The sequence below is a fragment of the Pan paniscus genome, chromosome 15, assembly GCF_029289425.2.
Source record: "Pan paniscus chromosome 15, NHGRI_mPanPan1-v2.0_pri, whole genome shotgun sequence".
Taxonomy (NCBI): Eukaryota; Metazoa; Chordata; class Mammalia; order Primates; family Hominidae; genus Pan; species Pan paniscus.
In genome coordinates, this window is record NC_073264.2 from 25,957,649 (window position 1) to 25,977,549 (window position 19,901).

A 19,901-nucleotide genomic window follows, 5' to 3' on the forward strand; every position below is an offset into this window, starting at 1 on the left:
TGTCATTATAGAAGGTGGTTTATTAAAATTCTCTGGTTTGGTTTAAGTTGACATGGCACTGTTACATTTACACCCCTGCTGCTGAGTAACAAGGTGAAAGCAAGAATAAAGAACAAGGAGGTGGAGCTGTTGAAGCTGTGGCTGCAGCTAGCAGAAAGGCTGGTACTGCAGAAGCTCCTCAGTGACTGAGAACCAAGAATGTCTCCTTTTCTCAGTTCTTGGCTCTTTTTCTACTCAGATAAAATCATGAATAATTATTTAGCAAGCCAGATGCAGGGATATGAGGGACATGGCTCTTGCCCTTGAAGAGTTGATGGTTAGCAAGAGTAGACTGAAAATCTGGGGTTAGAGTACAAGATGGTAAGGGCCGTGGTGGGGAAATCTGCTTGTTGGTGTGAGACGGAGGCTGGACTTGCCTTAGCAGTACGCAGAGTTGCACACACCCAACAAATACTCCAAATGGCAACCCACTCCTATCTTACCACTATCTCGGATTCATATTTTTGGAATATTTAGAATCCCCTCTTTAAATATAAATATTCTGTGACAAAGATAACTTTTTCTATTCCACAGTTCTGCACAAAAGTTCTGGACTTGATATTTATTGAACCAAAATGAGTCATCATTGGGTCCATTGAAGTGTAGTGGATTGATTGCTTTATGCTTTGGTTATTTAGCCCTCCTTAAGCTGAGGTGGGGACTGTTCCACTCCATCTATGGTGCTTATGAATGAGGAGGGGATTTCCCTTGAGAAATGCTAGTTGTTGTTGCCAGGTGATGGAAAAATGGATGCTGATCATCCTGATAATAACTGTCCACTAAGGCCGGGCGCGGTGGCTCATGCCTGTAATCCCAGCACTTTGGGAGGCCAAGACTGGTGGATCACGAGATCAGGAGATCGAGACCATCCTGGCTAACATGGTGAAACCCCGTCTCTACTAAAAATACAAAAAATTAGCCGGGCGTGGTGGCGGGCACCTGTAGTTCCAGCTACTCGGGAGGCGGAGGCAGGAGAATGGCGTGAACCCAGGTGGAGCTTGCAGTGAGCTGAGATCGCGCCACTGCACTCCAGCCTGGGCGACAGAGCGAGACTCCATCTCAAAAACAAACAAACAAACAAACAAAAAACTGTCCACTAAGTATTCTCTCAGTTTCCAGAGAGCCATGTCTCTGATGTCCCTTGGCTCACAGTCATAGGCTGTCCATAAACAAAAATGTGTATATATACATATGTTTGTATATTTATGTATATGTATATGTATAAATATATATGTATAGTTAAGTAGGAACATGTAAATGATAAAATTAAAATTACCAAAAATTCTACCACAAGAGATCATTATTAATGCTTAAGCATGTTTCCTTCTACTATTTTTCTAGGTATTTATAAGGTGCTATTCCTGCTATTACTTTAACAGAACTGGGATAGGACTTTAGGTGATAGCCTTTTTTATGATGAATTTTCCAGGTGTTCTTTGAGCTTCTTGTATTTGGATGTCTAGGTATCTAGCAAGGCCAGGGGAGTTTTCTTCAATTATTTCCTCAGATAAGGTTTTCAAGCTTTTAGATTTCTCTTCTTCCTCAGGAACACCAATTATTCTTAGGTTTGACTGTTTAACATAATCCCACATTTCTTGGAGGCTTTGTTCATTTTTTTAAAATTATTTTTTCTTTGTCTTTGTTCGATTGGGTTAATTTGAAAGCATTGTCTTTGAGCTCTGAAGTTTTTTCTTCTGCTTGTTCTAGTCTATTGTTGAAACTTTCCAGTGGATTTTGTATTTCTCTAAGCATGGCTTTCATTTCCAGAAGTTGTGATTATTTTTTCTTTATGATATCTATTTCTCTGGAGAATTTTTCACCCATATCCTATATTTATGTATATATATATTTTTTAATTTTTAGAGTTGTTTTTTCACCTTTCTCTGGTATCTCCTTGAGTAGCTTAATAATCTTCTGGATTATTTATCTGGCAATTCAGAGATTTCTTCTTGGTTTGGATCCATTGCTGGGGAGCTAGTGTGATCTTTTGGAGGTGATATAGGACTATGTTTTGTCATATTACCAAAATTACCTTTCTAGTTCCTTATCATTTGGGTAGACTATTTCATTGGAAAGGTCTGGAACTCAAGGTCTGCTGTTCAGATTCTATTATCCCATGGGGTGATCCTTTGATGTGGTGCTCTCCCCCTTCCCCTAGGGATGGGACTTTCTGACCACTGGACTGCATTGGCTGTTACTGCTTTTCTGGGTCTAGCCTCCCAGTGGCGCTACCAGGTTCCAGCTGCTGCTGGGGAATGTCTGCAAAGACATTCCTGTGATGTGATCTCTTTTCAGGTCTCCCAGCCATGGATACCGTTACCTGCTCTGGTGGAGGTGGAAGGGGAGTGAAGTAGACTCTGTGAGAGTCCTTGGTTGTAGATATGTGTAGTGTGCTGGGTTTCTTGAATGCTGGTTATGCTAGCAGGGAAGTTTTCATGTGGACACACTCAGGACCTCTGTTTAGCCAGGATGTTGCAGGCATTGGAATTAGGTGTTATCTTCTCCTTCCTGGGTTCAGGGTTATTCTGTCATGAGTTGCTGTAATGGCCTATGTTGTTTGGCCTCCAGCCAAGAGGTGGTGCTTTCAAGACAGCACCAGCTGCATTGGTAGTAGAGGGATCTAGGTTTGCCCTAAGTTGGCCAGGGTAAGTATTTTGGTTTCTCAGATGATGGGTGGGGCCTGGAAGCTCCCAAGAGTTTCTATCTTTTGTGTTTGGTTACCAGGGTGAGTAAAGAAATACCATCATGTTGGGGCAGGGTTAGGTGGGTCTGGGCTCAGAGTCTCCTTGTGTGGGGTTTGCTGTGGCCACTGTGCGGGATGTGGGGGTGGTTCTTAGGCCAATGGGGTTATTTTCCAGAGGGGATCTTGGCTACCTCTGTTGTGTCATATAATTCACCAGGGAAGTGGCAGAAAGCTGGTAGCAAGAGGCCTCACCCAGCTCCCACACAGTTGGCAAGGCCAGTCTCACTCCCAAAGTGCCCCACTCAGATCTTGCCCAAGGCTGTGAGCTTTCCCACTGAGAAAGCAAGCATGGATTTCAGATATCACCCCTCCCCATCTGCCCACTCCAACGGGAGTGGCTTCTTTGCTTCTGAGTTCATGTGCTCATATTGCCAAAGCTCCCACTCGTCCCCCAGACTCCACTAAAGAAAATTTGTGTCCAATTGAAACCACTACCAATTTCAGTTGGAAGCTTCCTTCACCTGGTGACCCCTCCCCAATTCCACTGGCTGCCTTTCCTGAGAGATCCTGTGAGATATAGTCAGGAATGGCTTCCCTGGGCTCAAGCTGAAGACTGGAAGTGCCTTGTAGTCTTCTGATACTGATACTTCTACTTTTATATTTTGTGTGACTGCCTACATTCGTTTCAGTTCAAGTTAAGGTTAAATTCTCCCTTGATCTGGATATTCAGATTCCCCAGTGGGGATGTGTGTTCAGAAGCAGGTTTTTTCCCTCTCACACTTTGGGAACTTACAGTTTTTCACCTGTTTTGCAAAATTTGCAGCAGTGTCCTGCTTCTTTCAAAGGGTGTGTGAATCCCTTTGGTTTTCCTGGTGTGTTCCTGTGGTGGTTCTTGGAACAAAAGAACACAGTGTGAGTCTTCACATACTGTTGTGTCCATCCAAGTGGGAGTTGCATGTGGGTTTAAAGAAACCTGACTCATGAAGGACTTCCCATTTTTTGTACTGCCATGATCATCAGTGCATTATTACTGTCTCACACTGTTTCTTCATAGTGTCTCTCATCCTTCAGATCTCACCTTTTACTGGTATTATTATGGATCCTAGTAATTTATTTAAAAAACAGCAAAAGCTTAAACTCTCTTCCTTTGAGTCTCATGGGGTTGGAGTGGAGTTGTTGGTTTGGATCCTTGCCCAGGTAGCTTTCAGATCCAGCCCTCATCTTCCTGCTGCTCTTCTCTGTGACACAGTCTACATCACACAGATTTCTCTGTCTGATAGCTCTGTCTTCTTGGACCAAGCCAATGGGTGGTGCTGAAGAATTAGGGTCTTTTTCCTTCCCACTCTTTCTTCTTAGCTTGCAGACTGTTTCAGGATGACTCCTCAGCTCTCCTCCTGGCTCCAGCTCTCACCTGGCAGGTTAGATATGGTTTCATATTCTGCCAGGTGATCAGCGTCCTGGCAACACTGCTTGCTCCCTCCATGCCTCCAGCTAGGTGTGGTAGTGGCTTCCTGCTATTGCTAATCTCTCGGTTGATTCATTTTACCCTCTTTGGCTTCTGTCATGTAATCAGTTCCCTGGAATAAACTCCTTTTGTTTGCAAATATTTGGAGTGGTTTCTGTTTTCTTGGACCCTAAGACACTCTGGGGTATTGTACTAATTTCTTAGTGCTGTTATAACAAAGTATTACAAACTGGTGGCAGCAGACAACAGAAATTGATTCTTTCACTGTTCTGGAGGCCAGAAGCCTGAAATCAAGGTATCAGCAGAGTCGGTTCTTTCTGGAAGTGCCTGGCAAAGTCTGTCCCATGCTTCTCCTAGCTTCTAGGGGTATCAGCAATCCTTGCCACTGCCTCGGCTTGTAGATGCATTGCTCCAATCTCTATATCTGTTGCTGGGTGATCTTCCCTGTGTGTCTGTGTCCACATTTACCTGTTTTAAAGTGATGCCAGTCATTTGATTAGGGTCCCTCTTAATCAAGTATGAACTTATTTTAACTTAGTTACATCTGTAAAACCCTGCTTCCAAATGCTGTCACATTCATAGGTTGTGGGTGAACATAAACTTTGGGGGGACACTCTTCAACCCAATACAATTGGATTTTAATTTGAGTCTTTTGTTCAAAAAACAGGCCGAGACAAGGATTTAGTTAGAGGTAATTAATTTTTTTTCTGAGATAATTCCAAGAGACTGGAGCGAGGAAGTAGGAAGAATGAAATGGAAAATAAGGAGAGCTAACCATGAGTGCATTACTGAGCTACCTATTGCTGTGGGTATCTGGAGCTGAATCCTGCTGGGGACTCTTTGAGAATCCACAAAGAATGGATGTCAGCATTGTCTTTCCAAAATTCAGGAGGCTGGGTCATTTGCCTGATAATTCCCATTTCCAGGTGGTTGAAAGTTGTCTCTAGGAGCATTAATTCTTTCTCACTTGAGGGCTAAGACTGCTCTTGGACAGAACAAATTTTTATAGCTCCAGAGAACATCCTGAGAGAAAAGCTCAGAGGTGCTTGGGTGCCTGGGCACTCGAGGGGCAGCCCAAGGCACAGTGGGCCAAAGTGATGTATTGCAAGGAAAATAACATCTATTTCCAGGGCTATCTATGATCCTCCTTATTATCCAGGTCTGGCCTGTGTCTTATGGAGGAGGTGAACTCTCTTTAATCAGTTTACTAAGGTTTCTTCTTTTCGCTTGTCACTGCTTCAGTCTTCTGAAGAGGCAAGGTCCCTCCCCTGGGGCTCCTGCTGCTCTCATTCACTCTTCAAGTGTGGCCGCTCTCTTCTGCATCTTCATCTCCTCTGATGATGGAAGAAGACTTGACTCATTGGCTGTGAAGGAAAGTTAAAAACAAGTCATGTTTTGTGGTTCTTTTCTATTTCTTTTTTAAATTTGCAGTTTCTATTATTGACAGTACTTATTATGTGTTTGTTGTGTTAGTGATGTTTCCGCACTCATCTGATTCAGAATTTGTACAGCCACCTTAGCTTTAGTGCTTTTGTTTCCGGTCCACTCACCTAGTGGCTGGCTGATGGAAAGAATATCCTAAGGTAACCGGTCTGGGGCCCCAGGAGCTGTGTGTGATGTGCTAGATGATACTGGCTAAGCTGGTTCACTCCACATGCTGAGTATAGGTGCCAGGGAGAGATTATGTATATAGCTTGTCATTTGGGGTCAGATCAGGGGGTCTAATGGCAGTCAGGGCTGAGTCATAGGGTCAGAAGAACACAGATGTGCAAAACATGTGAGCTAGGAAACATTTTCTCTAATATTTTGAGGAGAGCTGGTGCCTGTAAGCTCGGGGATATCAGAGCTTATCACATTTCTAACTGGCCTGCCAAACTAAACAATCAATAAGCAACCGAAGATAAAATAATGGCCAAAAAATATGTGGCTTGATTATGTTAAAGTTGATTGAAATGAAACACAGTGACAAGTGCAAGAAAAAAACTTAAAATGTACCTTAGAAAGAGTACATGGCTAATTAGTTTGCTGAATAAATGAGAAAATACTCTATATCATAACAACAACTAGAATTTACCGAGTCCTTATGTTTTTAAGTACTTTATGTTCTTCCTATCATAGAATTATCCCAGAAATTATGCAAGGTAGGTATTGATACTATCTCTATTTTTACATGAAAAAGTTGTGATCAAGAGAAGTTAAGTAACTTGCTCAATCTCACACTGTGAGGAGGGAGTAGCCAGGGTTTGAGCATCATAGCTTGATTCCAGAGCATCTGATATTAACCACTACACCACTAAATTCCATGGAATCTGGAAAAAAAGAGGGTCAAAGATTTTTCTACAGCTCTTATGGGGTCCTTTTCTGTGTGAGACTCACAGATACTGGAGATGAGATTCCTTGGCTCTGTTGGAGGACACAAAAACACTAGTGATAAGGATGGTGAAGGCCATGCTTAGAGGAATGGAAAGAATGATGTGGAGAAATGCAGAAGAAGGTGTGCTTCAGCACTAAAGATTTTAGTCATTTAAAACAATAACAATATTTACCTTGCCCACGAGCCTGCAATTTGGATCAGGGTTGGTGTTGATAGCTTGTCACTGCTCCCTTCCATGTCAGCAGGGGCAACTTGAAGCCTGGAGGCTGAAATCATTTGAAGGTTCACTCACTCACAGGTTCAGCAGTAGTTGCTGGGAGCTTCATGTCTTCTCCATGACGGCCTCCCTATGTTGCTTCACTGCATGGGATTTTTTCTCACCACTTGATGGCTGGGTTTCCCAGAGTGATCATCCTCCCAAAAAGTAAGCCAGGCAGAAGCTGTGTCCTTTTTGTTACCTAGACTTCGAAGTCATATGGTATCCATTCTACAACATTCCATTGCTTGGAGCAATCTAAAGCCCCCACCCAGATTTAAAAGAAAGGGACATAGACTTTGCCTCTCAGTGAGAGGAGTTTTGAAGTCATGTAAGGAGAGCTGCTGGGATGGGAGGTGTGCAGTGGCAGTCATTACAGAAAGTACAATCTGCCACATTGCGTTAGGTGCATGAAGGATTCGTCAGAGAAGAGTTGAAGCTACTTTGATTGGTATAAGCCTTGGGCATAGCTTTTGGATAGACTGAGGTCTGCTTTGTCTAAACTTTATGTACTACGAATGGAAGGAGGGTTTGTTTTCCAGAAAGACAATCTCTTTAGTGAATTACTAATTCCATGTGAAGTAAAAACTGATGCCAGGGAGCCAAATAGTATCCTCACATTTCTGTCTAGGACACATTTCTGATATCCTTGTACAATAGTCTTCCTTTATCTGCAGTTTCAATTTCTGCAGTTTTGGTTACCCATGGTCAACAGTGCTCTGAAAACAGTAAGATATTTTAAGAGAGAAACCAGATTTACATAATGTTTATTAGAATATAGTGTTATAGTTGTTCTAGTTTTTTTATTTTACTTTAAGTTCTGGGATACATGTGCTGAACGTGCAGGTTTGTTGCATAGGTATACACGTGCCATGGTGGTTTGCTGCACTTATCAACCCATCATCTAGGTTTTAAGCCCTGCATGCATTCCGTATTTGTCCTAATGCTCTCCCTCCTCTTGCCTCCCACCCCCCGATAGGCCCCAGTGTGTAATGTTCCCCTCCTTGTGTCCATGTGTTCTCATTGTTTAACTCCCACTTATGAGTGAGAACATGTGGTGTTTGGTTTTCTGTTCCTGTGTTAGTTTGCTGAGAATTATGGTTTCCAGCTTCATCCATGTCCCTGCAAAGGACATGAACTCGTTCTTTTTTATGTTTGCATAGTATTCCATGGTGTATATGTGCCACATTTTCTTTATCCAGTCTATCATTGATGGGCATTTGGGTTGTTCCAAGTCTTTGCTATTGTAAATAGTGCTGCAATAAACATACGTGTGCATGTATCTTTATAGTAGAATGATTTCTAATCCTTTGGGTCTGTACCCAGTAATGGGATTGCTGGGTCAAATGGTATTTCTTGTTCTAGATCCTTGAGGAGTCACCACACTCTCTTCCACAATGGTTGACCTAATTTACACTCCCACCAACAGTGTGAAAGCGTTCCTATTTCTCCTCATCCTCATCAGCATCTGTTGTTTTCTGACTTTTTAATGATCGCCATTCTAACTGGTGTGAGATGGTATCCCATTGTGGTTTTGATTTGCATTTCTCTAATGACCAGTGATGAGTTTTTTTTTTCACATTTTCATTGGCTGCATAAATGTCTTCTTTTGGGAAGTGTCTGTTCACATCCTTTGCTCGTTTTTGATGGGGTTGTTTTTTTCTTGTAAATTTGTTTAAGTTCTGTGTAGATTCTGGATATTAGCCCTTTGTCAGATGGATGGATTGCAAAATTTTTCTCCCATTCTGTAGGTTGTCTGTTCACTCTGATGATAGTTTCTTTTGCTGTGCAGAAGCTCTTTAGTTTAATTAGATCCCATTTGTCAAATTTGGCTTTTATTGCCATTGCTTTTGGTGTTTTAGTCATAAAGTCTTTGCCCATGCCTATGTCCTGAATGGTATTGCCTAGGTTTTCTTCTAGGGTTTTAATGCTTTTAGGTTTTATGTTTAAGTCTTTAATCCATCTTGAATTAATTTTTGTATAAGGTGTAAGTAAGGGGTCCAGTTTCAGTTTTCTGCATATGACTAGCCAGTTTTCCTAGCACTATTTATTAAATAGGGGATCCTTTACCATTTCTTGTTTTTGTCAGGTTTGTCAGATGGTTGTAGATGTGTGGTGTTATTTCTGAGGCCTCTGTTCTGTTCCATTAGTCTATGTATCTGTTTTGATCTGTTTTGATACTGGTACCATGCTGTTTTGGCTACTGTAGCCTTGTAGTATAGTTTGAAGTCAGGTAGCGTGATGCCTCCAGCTTTGTTCTTTTTGCTTCGGATTGTCTTGGCTATATGGGCTCTGTTTTGGTTCTATATGAAATTTAAAGTAGTTTTTTCTAGTTCTGTGAGGAAAGTCTACCATTGACTTTCCTGGTGTCTTGTTGGTAGCTTGATGGGAATAGCATTGAATCTATAAATTCCTTCAGGTACTATGGCCATTTTCATGATACTGATTTTTCCTATCTATGAGCGTGGAATTTTATTGCATTTGTTTGTGTCCTCTCTTATTTCCTTGAGCAGTGGTTTGTAGTTCTCCTTGAAGAGGTCCTTCACATCCTTTGTAAGTTGTATTCCTAGGTATTTTATTTTCTTTGTAGCAATTGTGAATAGGAGTTCACTCATGATTTGACTCTTGGCTTGACTACTGTTGGTGTACAGGAATGCTTGTGATTTTTGCGCATTTATTTTGTATCCTGAAACTTTGCTAAAGTTGATCAGCTTAAGGAGTTTTGGGCTGAGACGATGGGGTTTTCTAAATATACAATCATGTCATCTGCAAACAGACAATTTGACTTCCTTTCTTCATATTTGAATATGCTTTATTTCTTTATCTTGCCTGATTGCCCTGGCTAGAACTTCCAATACTGTGTTGAATAGGAGTGGTGAGAGAGGGCATCTGTGTCTTGTGCCAGTTTTCAAAGGGAATGCTTCCAGCTTTTGCCCATTCAGTATGATATTGGCTATAGGTTTGTTATAAATAGCTCTTATGATTTTGAGATATGTTTCATCAATACCTAGTTCATTGAGAGATTTTAGCATGAATGGGTGTTGAATTTTATCGAAGGCCTTTTCTGCATCTATTGAGATAATCATGTGGTTTTTGTCATTGGTTCTGTTTACATGATGGATTATGTTTATTGATTTACATATATTGAACCAGCTTTGCATCCCAGGAATGAAGCCAACTTGATCGTGATGGAGAAGCTTTTTGATGTGCTGCTGGATTTGGTTTGCCAGTATTTTATTGAGGATTTTTGCATTTATGTTCATCAGTGGTATTGGTCTGAAATTTTTTTTTTTTGTTATATCTCTGTCAGGTTTTGGAATGAGGATAATGCTGGCTTCATAAAATGAGTTAGGGAGGAGTCCCTCTTTTTCTATTGATTGGAACAGTTTCAGAAGGAATGGTACCAGCTCCTCTTTGTACCTCTGGTAGAAATCAGCTGTAAATCCATCTGGTCCTGGGCCTTTTTCGCTTGGTAGGCTATTAATTACTGCCTCAATTTCAGAATTTGTTACTGGCCTATTCAGAGATTCGACTTCTTCCTGTTTTAGTCTTGGGAGCATGTATGTGTCTGGGAATTTAACCATTTCTACTAGATTTTCTAGTTTATTTGCATAGGAGTGTTTATAGTATTATCTGATGGTAGTTTGTATTTATATGGGATCAGTGGTGATATCCCATTTATCATTTTTTTATTGGGTCTATTTGATTCTTATCTCTTTTCTCCTCTATTAATCTGGCTAGTGGTCTATTTTTTTGATCTTTTCAAAAAACCAGCCCCTGGATTCATTGATTTTTTGAAGGGTTTTTCGTGTCTCTCTCTCCTTTAGTTTCGCTCTGATCTTAGTTCTTTCTTGTCTTTTGTTAGCTTTTGAATTTGTTTGCTCTTGGTTATCTAGTTCTTTTAATTGTGATGTTAGGGTGTCAATTTTAGATCTTTCTTGCTTTCTGATATGAGCATTTAGTGCTATAAATTTCCCTCTTAACACTGCTTTAGCTGTGCCCCAGATATTCTGGTATGTTGTTTCTTTGTTCTCATTGGTTTTAAAAAGCTTCTTTATTTCTGCCTTAATTTCGTTATTTTCCCAGTAGTCATTCAGGAGCCGGTTGTTCAGTTTCCATGGAGTTGCATGGTTTTGAGTGAGTTTCTTAATCCTGAGTTCTAATTTGATTGCACTGTGGTCTGAGAGACTGTTTTTTATGATTTCCTTTCTTTTGCATTTGCTGAGGAGTGTTTTACTTCCAATTATGTGGTTGATTTTAGAATAAGTATGATGTGGTGATGAGAAGAATGTATATTCTGTTGATTTGGGGTGAAGAGTTCTGTAGATGTTCATTAGGTCTGCTTGGTCCAGAGCTGAGTTCAAGTCCCGAATATCCTTGTTAATTTTCTATCTTGTTGATCTGTCTAATATTGACAGTGGGGTGTTAAAGTCTCCCACTATTATTGTGTGGGAGCCTAAGTCTCTTTGTAGGTCTCTAAGGACTTGCTTTATGAATCTGGATGCTCCTGTATTGGGTGCATATATATTTAGGATAGTTAGCTCTTCTTGTTGAATTGATCCCTTTACCAATATGTAATGGCCTTCTTTGTCTTTTTTGATCTTTGTTGGTTTAAAGTCTGTTTTATCAGAGACCAAGGTTGCAACCCCTGCTTTTTTTTTTTTGCTTTCCATTTGCCTGGTAAATATTCCTCCATCTCTTTATTTGGAGCCTATGTGTGTCTTTGCACGTGAGATGAATCTCCTGAATAAAGCACACCGATGGGTCTTGACTCTTTATCCAATTTGCCAGTCTGTGTGTTTTAATTGGGGCATTTAGCCCATTTACATTTAAGGTTGGTATTTTTATGTGTGAATTTGTTCCTGTCATCATTATGCTAACTGGTTATTTTGCACATTAGCTGATGCAGTTTCTTCATAATGTCATTGGTCTTTATATTTTGGTGTGTTTTTGCAGTGGCTGGTACTGGTTTTTCTTTTCCATATTTAGTGCTTCCTTCAGGAGATCTTGTAAGACAGGCCTGGTGGTGACAAAATCTCTCAACATTTGCTTGTCTGTAAAGGATTTTATTTCTCTTTCGCTTATGAAAATTTATTTGGCTGAATATGAAATTCTGGGTTGAAAATTCTTTTCTTTAATAATGTTGAATATTGGTCCCCACTCTCTTATGGCTTGTGGGGTTTCTGCAGACAGATCCGCTGTTAGTCTGATGGGCTTCCCTTTGTAGGTAACCTGACCTTTCTCTCTGGCTGCCTTAACATTTTTTCCTTCATTTCAACCTTGGAAAATCTGACAATTATGTGTCTTGTGCTTGCCCTTCTTGAGGAGTATCTTAGTGATGTTCTCTGTATTTTGTGAATTTGAATGTTGGCCTTTCTTGCCAGGTTGGGGAAGTTCTCCTGGTTAATACCCTGAAGTGTGTTTTCCAGCTTGGTTCCATTCTCTCCATCACTTTCAGGGACCCTAATCAATCACAGGCTTGGTCTTTTCATGTAGTCCCATATTTCTTGGAGGCTTTGTTCTTTCCTTTTTATTTTTTTTCTCTAATCTTGTCTTCACACAGTATTTCAGTAAGTTGATCTTCAGTCTCTCATATCCTTTCTTCTGCTTGATCGATTCTGCTATTGATACTTGTGTTAGCGTCACGTTCTCATGGTGTATTTTTCAGCTCCATCAGGTCTTTTATGTTCTTCTCTAAACTGGTTATTCTAGTTAGCAATTAGTCTAATCTTTTTTCAAGTTTCTTAGTTTCCTTGCATTGGGTTAGAATATGATCCTTTAGCTCAGAGGAATTTGTTATTACCCACCTTCTGAAGCCTACTTCTGTCAATTTGTCAAACTCATTCTCTGTCCAGTTTTGTACCCTTGCTGGAGAGGAACTGTGATCATTTGGAGGAGAAGAAGCATTCTGGTTTTTGGAATTTTTAGCATTTTTGCACTGCTTTTTCCTCATCTTCGTGGATTTACTTTCGATGGGATTTTTTTTTTATATGTGTGTAGGGGTCCTTTTTGTTGATGTTGATGTTATTGCTGTTTGTTAGCTTTTCTTCTCACAGTCAGGCCTCTCTCTGCAGGTCTGCTGCAGTTTGCTGGAGGTCCACTCCAGACCCTATGTACCTGGATATCACCAGCGGAGGCTGCAGAATAGCAAAGATTGCTTCCTGGTCCTTCCTCTGGAAGCTTCATCCCAGAGGGGCACTGGCCTGATGTCAGCTGGAGCTCTCCTGTATGAGGTATCTGTCAACTCCTGTTGGGAGATCTCTCCCCATCAGGAAGCATGTGGATCAGGGATTCACTTGAGAAGGCAGTCTGTCCCTTAGCAGAGCTCGAGTGCTGTGCTGGGAGAACTCTCTTTGTCAAGATCCGCTGCTCTTTTCAGAACCAGCAGGCAGGAATGTTTAAGTCTGCTGAGGCTGTGCCCACAGCCACCCCTTCCCCCAGTTGCTCTGTCCCAAGGAGATTGGAGTTTTATCTATAAGCCCCTGACTGGGGCTGCTGCCTTTCTTTCAGAGATGCCCTGCCCAGTGAAGAGGAATCTAGAGCGGCAGTCTGGCCACAGCCACTTTACCAAACTGTGGTGAGTTCTGCCCAGTCCAACCTTCCTGGCCTCCTAAGCACTGTCAGGGGAAAATCGCCTACTCAAACCTCAGTAATGGTGGACAGCCCTTACTCCACCAAGCTCGATCTTCCTAGGTGGATTTCAGACTGCTGTGCTGGCAGTGAGAATTTCAAGCCAGTGGTTCTTAGCTTTCTGGGCTCTGTGGGAGTGGGACCCACTGAACATGACCACTTGGCTCCCTGGCTTCAGCCCCCTTTCCAGGGGAGTGAACGGTTCTGTCTCACTGGGGTTCCAGGTGCCACTGGGGTACAAAAACAAAAACAAAAACAAAAAACTCCTGTAGCTAGCTTGGTGTCTGCCCAAACAGCTGCCCAGTTTTGTGCTTGAAACCCAGGGCCCTGGTTGTATAGGCACACAAGGGAATCTCCTGGTCTGCGGAGTGCAAAAACCATGGGAAAAGTGTAGTATCTGGACTGGATAGCACAGTCCCTCACAGCTTCCCTTGGCTGGGAAATGGAAGCCCCCCACTCCTTGCACTTTCTGGGTGAGGCAACGCCCCACCCTGCTTCTGCTCACCCTTCATGGACTGCACCCACACCTAACAAGTCCCAATGTGATGAACAGGATACCTCAGTTGGAAATGCAGAAATCACCTGCTTTCTGCATTGGTCTCGCTGGGAGCTGAAAACCAGAGCTGTTCCTATTCCACCATCTTGCCACATCTCCATTCTACTTTATTGTTAGTTATTATTGTTAATCTCTTACTATGCCTAATTTATAAATTAATCACAAGTATGTATATATAGGAGAAAGCATAGTATACAGTATATAGGTTTCAGTACTACCCATGGTTTCTTGCATCCACTGAGGGTCTTAATGCTTATTCCTGGCAGATAGGGGAGGACTACTTTACTGTTTGCTTAACAAATTTTCCTGGTTATTCCCCCATAATGGAAGAAAAAAGAAGGGTCATGACCTTGAAAATCTTGTTGGTTCTAAATATCTTCATTCCAGTTCTTTTAAAAAGCAACAAAACCTTTGTGAAAGAAACAAAGCACACTGTCAACAGTGACCTTGGCAGGGTGGGTAGCCACAGCAATCTAGAGTGGGATGCCTAGATCTGTGTGAGGTGGGGAAAACACCCACTCCAGGCCTTCTTCCAATGTGGTCACACTCCTCACCCCACATGAGCTTGGACACCCTGCACTAAGCAGCTCTAGTGGGCTTGGGATGTCAGAATACATGTAAGGTGAGGAGGCTCTTCCTGTGGGAGGGTAGCCTAGCAGTGGGAATGGAAGTCACTTGTGGTGAGGAAGACATTCATGCAAGGGGGTGATCTAGTACATGGTATCCAAGCTCAAGTGGGGTGACAGCAGCCTTCACAGATGCTTAGGTAATCATATAGAGAACTTGAGAAATTTAGGCCTATGACAACGGTTTCTCATCAAAAATATGGTGATTTGGTTCTACATATAATTTTCTAATCTTGGCTCATGTAAGTCCAGCCTAACTTATGGCTCTGGCCTTGATGTTTTGATGAAATTTTCTGAGTCTGAAAGTTTGAAAATGAATAGTTTGTGTAAATTTAATATGGCAATGCAACCCTGTGAGTCTGTTAGGAACCAACCCTCAAGAATTTTCTAGCAGCACATACACGGAGACATGGCTTTGTGACTGCCACCTCATGGAGGCTGCCCAAGGACAGCCAAATATGTAAAAAAATTCTAATAGCCAAGGCACTCTTGAATAAAAAGAATAAAGCTGGAGGCTTTGTTTGGAGAAAGTATTTGTGAGCCTTAAATCTAATTAGGGATTTATATCCAAAATATATAAGGAATTCAAACAACTCAATAGCAAGAAACCAAAAATCCCAATTAAAAAATGGGCAAAGGAACTGAATAGACATTTTTCCAAAGAAGACATGCAACTGGCCAAGAGATATATGAAAAAATTCTCAACATTACTAATCATCAAAAAATGCAAATTAAAATTGCAATGAGCTATCACTTTACACCTGTCAGAATGGCTATTATCAAAAAGACAAAAAATTATAAATGTTGGTGAGGATGTGGAGAAAAGGAAACCATTGTACACTGTTGATGAGAATGTAATTAGTATGGCCATATGGAAAGCTGTATGGAGCTCCTCAAAAGACTAAAAGTAGAATTATATGATCCTGCAATCTCACTTCTGAGATACATCCGAAGGATTCGAAATCAGTACATTGAAGAGATAGTTGCACTCTCATGTTCATTGCAGCACTATTTACAATAGCCAATATATGGAATCAACAACCTAAGTGTCCATCAGTGGATTAATGGATAAGGAAAATGTGGTATATATACCCAATGGAATAGTATTCAGCCTTAACAAAGAGTGAGATTCTGTTATTTGTTGCAACATGGTTGAACCTGTAAGACACCATGCTAAGCAAGATAAGCCAGGCACAGAAAGCCAAATGCTGCATGATCTCATTTATTATGTGGAGTCTAAAGCAATTGAACTCATAGAAGCAGAGTGTGTAATGGTGATTACCAGAGGCTGGGAAGTGGGGGAATGAAAAGATGTTAGTCAAAGAGTACAAAGTTTCAGTTAGGCAGGAAGAATAAGTTTTTAAAGGTCTATGGTACATCATGGTGACTATAGTTAATAATAATAATGTATTGTATGTTTTGAAATTGCTAAAAGTAAATTTCAAATGTTCTCACTACAAAAAATGTTAAGTATTTGAGGTGATAAAATGTTAATTGGCTTGATTTAATCAGTGTACATTGCGTATATATATAACATCACTTTATACCCCATAAATATATACAATAACAAATTTTAAAAAGTAAACTTAAAGCTGTCATTTGATAGCAGATTTAGTTTTTTAAAAATGTATAAATCCTGGCATGGAAAAAATAGCAAAGGGAGAAGGTAAAGGGAGTTAAATTTATTCATTACTTACCATGATCCAGAGGACACATTAGTTACTTTACATTTGTTGTGTTATTTAAAAATTCTAAATGGGAGCTATTTTTATCACTTTTAAAGAAAAATTAGTACATCAAGGAGAATGGGATCCCTCAGTACACACTTGTATCCAAATGCAAGTTTTCCACTATCTCGTCTTGTAAATAGTGATGGTCACAGGTAGGCAGATCTCAGCTCAGCTGTCATGGCACGTGAGTCTGATGACCTCAGGATCTCTCTCTAAGGAGGTGTCTGAGTAGAGGTTGGAAGGGCCCTTGGCCAAGGAGGTTGGGAAGTCATTATGCGGGTGGGTGTTATACCATCTCTGAGAAGCTGTGCAGAAGACTTTATCTCAAGAAGCCTATCTTGTATGATTCTTTATCTGGTGTAGTGCCTCAAAATTTCCTTTTAAAGGGTCTTAGTAGTCTTATCTTATTGGGCTACAGTAGTCTTCCAATGACCTTCACTAATGGTCATGGAAATATTAAGAGGTATCTCAGTGAATCCCATCTTCCCATGGCAATCAGGATTAATCACCCAGCTACTAAAGTAACCTACTTATCTGACTGTTGACTTCCTTCTCAGGAATTGAGACCTCTAGACCAGTAAAGCTCAAGATTATGGTGTAACTCCTAATCAGAGGGGCAAGGAATGTTTGGAAACATTCCTTGTTTCCAAAACAATGTATTCTACCTATGAAAGAACCAACATTGTATATTTATTATTGCTTAAAAGCATATGCTACATCCTCCCAGCACTTTGGGAGGCCGAGGCGGGTGGATCACAAGGTCAGCAGATTGAGACCATCCTGGTTAACACAGTGAAACCCCGTTTCTACTAAAAATACAAAAAAAAAAAATTAGCTAGGTGTGGTGATGGGCGCCTATAGTCCCAGCTACTCGGGAGGCCGAGGCAGGAGAATGGCGTGAACCCGGAAGGCGGAGCTTGCGGTGAGTCGAGATTGCGCCATTGCACTCCAGCCTGGGCGACAGAGCGAGACTCCATCTCAAAAAAAAAAAAAAAAAAAAAAAAGCATATGCTACATCCTGTAGCACAGCATCCCAATCTTGCCGGTAGCTGTTTCTCAGCTGTCATTATTTTCAGTCTTCAGTACGCTATTCTGCAATTCTCTCAGGTCAGCTACTTCTAAGTGATATGGTCCATAAACACATTGCTGCCATGGTGACATATGTTCGTTGGTCAAAAGCAATGTTGTGTGGGTTACCAAGATAAGAAGTAAACCCTATAAGCTGTGTAAGTTCACAAAGAGTGGTACTGGGAGAAGCATGGTGGTGGGCTGGGAAGGCAGTCACACCAATACATATTCCTAGAAACAAATTAGCAAGATTTTGCTTTTTTTGGGGTCTATCTCCTCCATGAGCCCACTTGGCAGTTCTCTCCCTGACTGTGCTGGGACCTGATTCTTCCTGTGGCCCTGGAGGAAAAGAGGGATGGTGGGAGTAGATCTCAGTGGGCTGAGGCATTTCCTTTCCTAGAGTCAGTAGGGACACTAGAGAGATTTTAAGCAAGGGAAGGATTATTTCTTCATATGGTAGGGGTTGGGGGGGAAACTTCCACAGACCAAGGAGATTTGAAGGAGCCAGCATGTTTAAAGTACTTACCTGCCTCTGAGTCCACTCAAATGCACCTGTGGACAGATTTCAGCTTACCAAAGGGAAGTGCTTTGAATACTTCTCACTAAATAGCTGCTGGAGAAGCCCAAAGTCTTTCTTTCCAGGGAGGCGTCTGAGCATAAACTTAATTCTTGTCTGGAGATTCCAGAAAGTCATCTTGGGGTGAGCATTAGAAGACTTTTAAAGCTACTTTCTGGCCTGGTTGCCAGGGGGCATGGGCTCTGTTCAGGCTCTGTCCTAACTTCTGTGATATTTTCAGTCAGTCACTACCCTTTCCTGAAACTTTGTTTCTTTCTTCTTGCTCAGAAGTGGATAAAGTCCTACAACAATGATTTTCAAGCCTGTTTTAAACCACAGAACCATTTCCCCAAAGTAAGTATCATACCTAAACTGATTATGAATGTGACCAGGCAACTTTAAAAAATACTATTATTTTGTTTTGCTTCCTGTGTTTTCCTTTTCCAATGAAGGAACCAAGTCATTAGTATGTCTTAGGTGCAGGGATTTTTTTTTCCAGCTCCAAATCAGAAGCTGTGTGACACCCACTTATTTTATAAAAGTGCCCATGATTATTAAGAGTTTGAGTTGCGGCCGGGTGTGGTGGCTCACACCTGTAGTCTCAGCACTTTGGGAGGTCGAGGTGGATCACTTGAGGTCAGAAGTTCAAGACCAGCCTGGCCAACATGTTAAAACCCTGTCTCTACTAAAAATACAAAAATTAGTCGGGTGTGATGACGCACACCTGTAATCCCAGCTACTCAGGAGGCTGAGGCAGGAGAATCGCTTGAACCCAGGGGGCAGAGGTTGCAGTGAGCTGAGATTGCACCATTGCACTCCAGCCTGGCCGATAAGAGTGAAACTCTGTCTCAAAAAAAAAAAAAAAAAAAAAGGATTGTGTTGCAGCATGCTTTGTGCACACTGAGATGAGAAAGGGCGCAACTTTGACAGTTACATGATCCTAGAGGGAGATTTTACTCCATGCCACAAGAGTGTAGCTGTGTATATTTGGGACAGGGAAGCATTAATCTAGAGCTAGTACTTAGGTTCAACTCCCAGGCAGTACTCCATATTAGTGGCAAGACCTTGGAGAGGTGGTTGCTGGGAGTGTTTGGCAGGGTGAGCTTAACACAGGGCAACTCTTATTCAACAAAATGTCATATACTCTATCGGTGGCCTCCAAGCCAAGAACTTCCTAACATTCACAAGTCCAGGTAGTTTTGGAAACTATGAATGTAGCAGTAATCAGTGGCCTAAACATTCGAGGCATTGTTCCATTTTTCCAGCCTGCGTGAGCCTTCCTGATTCTAGCTTCATTCTGTACAGGCAGGAGCCTGTGCAATGACAAGGATTATGCTTCTGAGTGGTCCAATCAAATGGGTGTTTTTCCTACAATTTGAATCTTGATAATGACATTCATCCTTGCTACTTTTTAAACAAATGAAAATAAGCCTGCCCTAGTTGTCTTCTTCCTGCCCTGCTACTCTTCCCCCTAGGTGAAGATGATGCTCCATTGAACAGTTTGACAACTTCATGTCTAGAAAGTAAATGATTAAAGTTGTTTTCAAATCCCATACATTGCTGTTCTGGGGTCGCACGTGACAATATTTATACAAACTGTATGAATATCTGGCCTCTTTCTCATATCTTCCAACCTAGGATACCCAGAGACCCACGTGGTTCCATAAGGGCCTTGCCACTGAGATGCCAGCCCACCTCATGCCCTGGCAGGGAGGGGCCTCAGAAAAACCAGAAATAAAAATAAGATACAAATACTTTAATCCCGTGGATTTCCATATACATCTCGATCTTGTGAACTAATCTGAAGGACAGAAAGTGAGTGAAACAATTTGGATGAAAATTCTCAACATTGTCAGTTTCACTTGGGTTCAGATGATAGAGTCTGTTATTGTGTTCTCTTACTATCCTCTATGCCTGG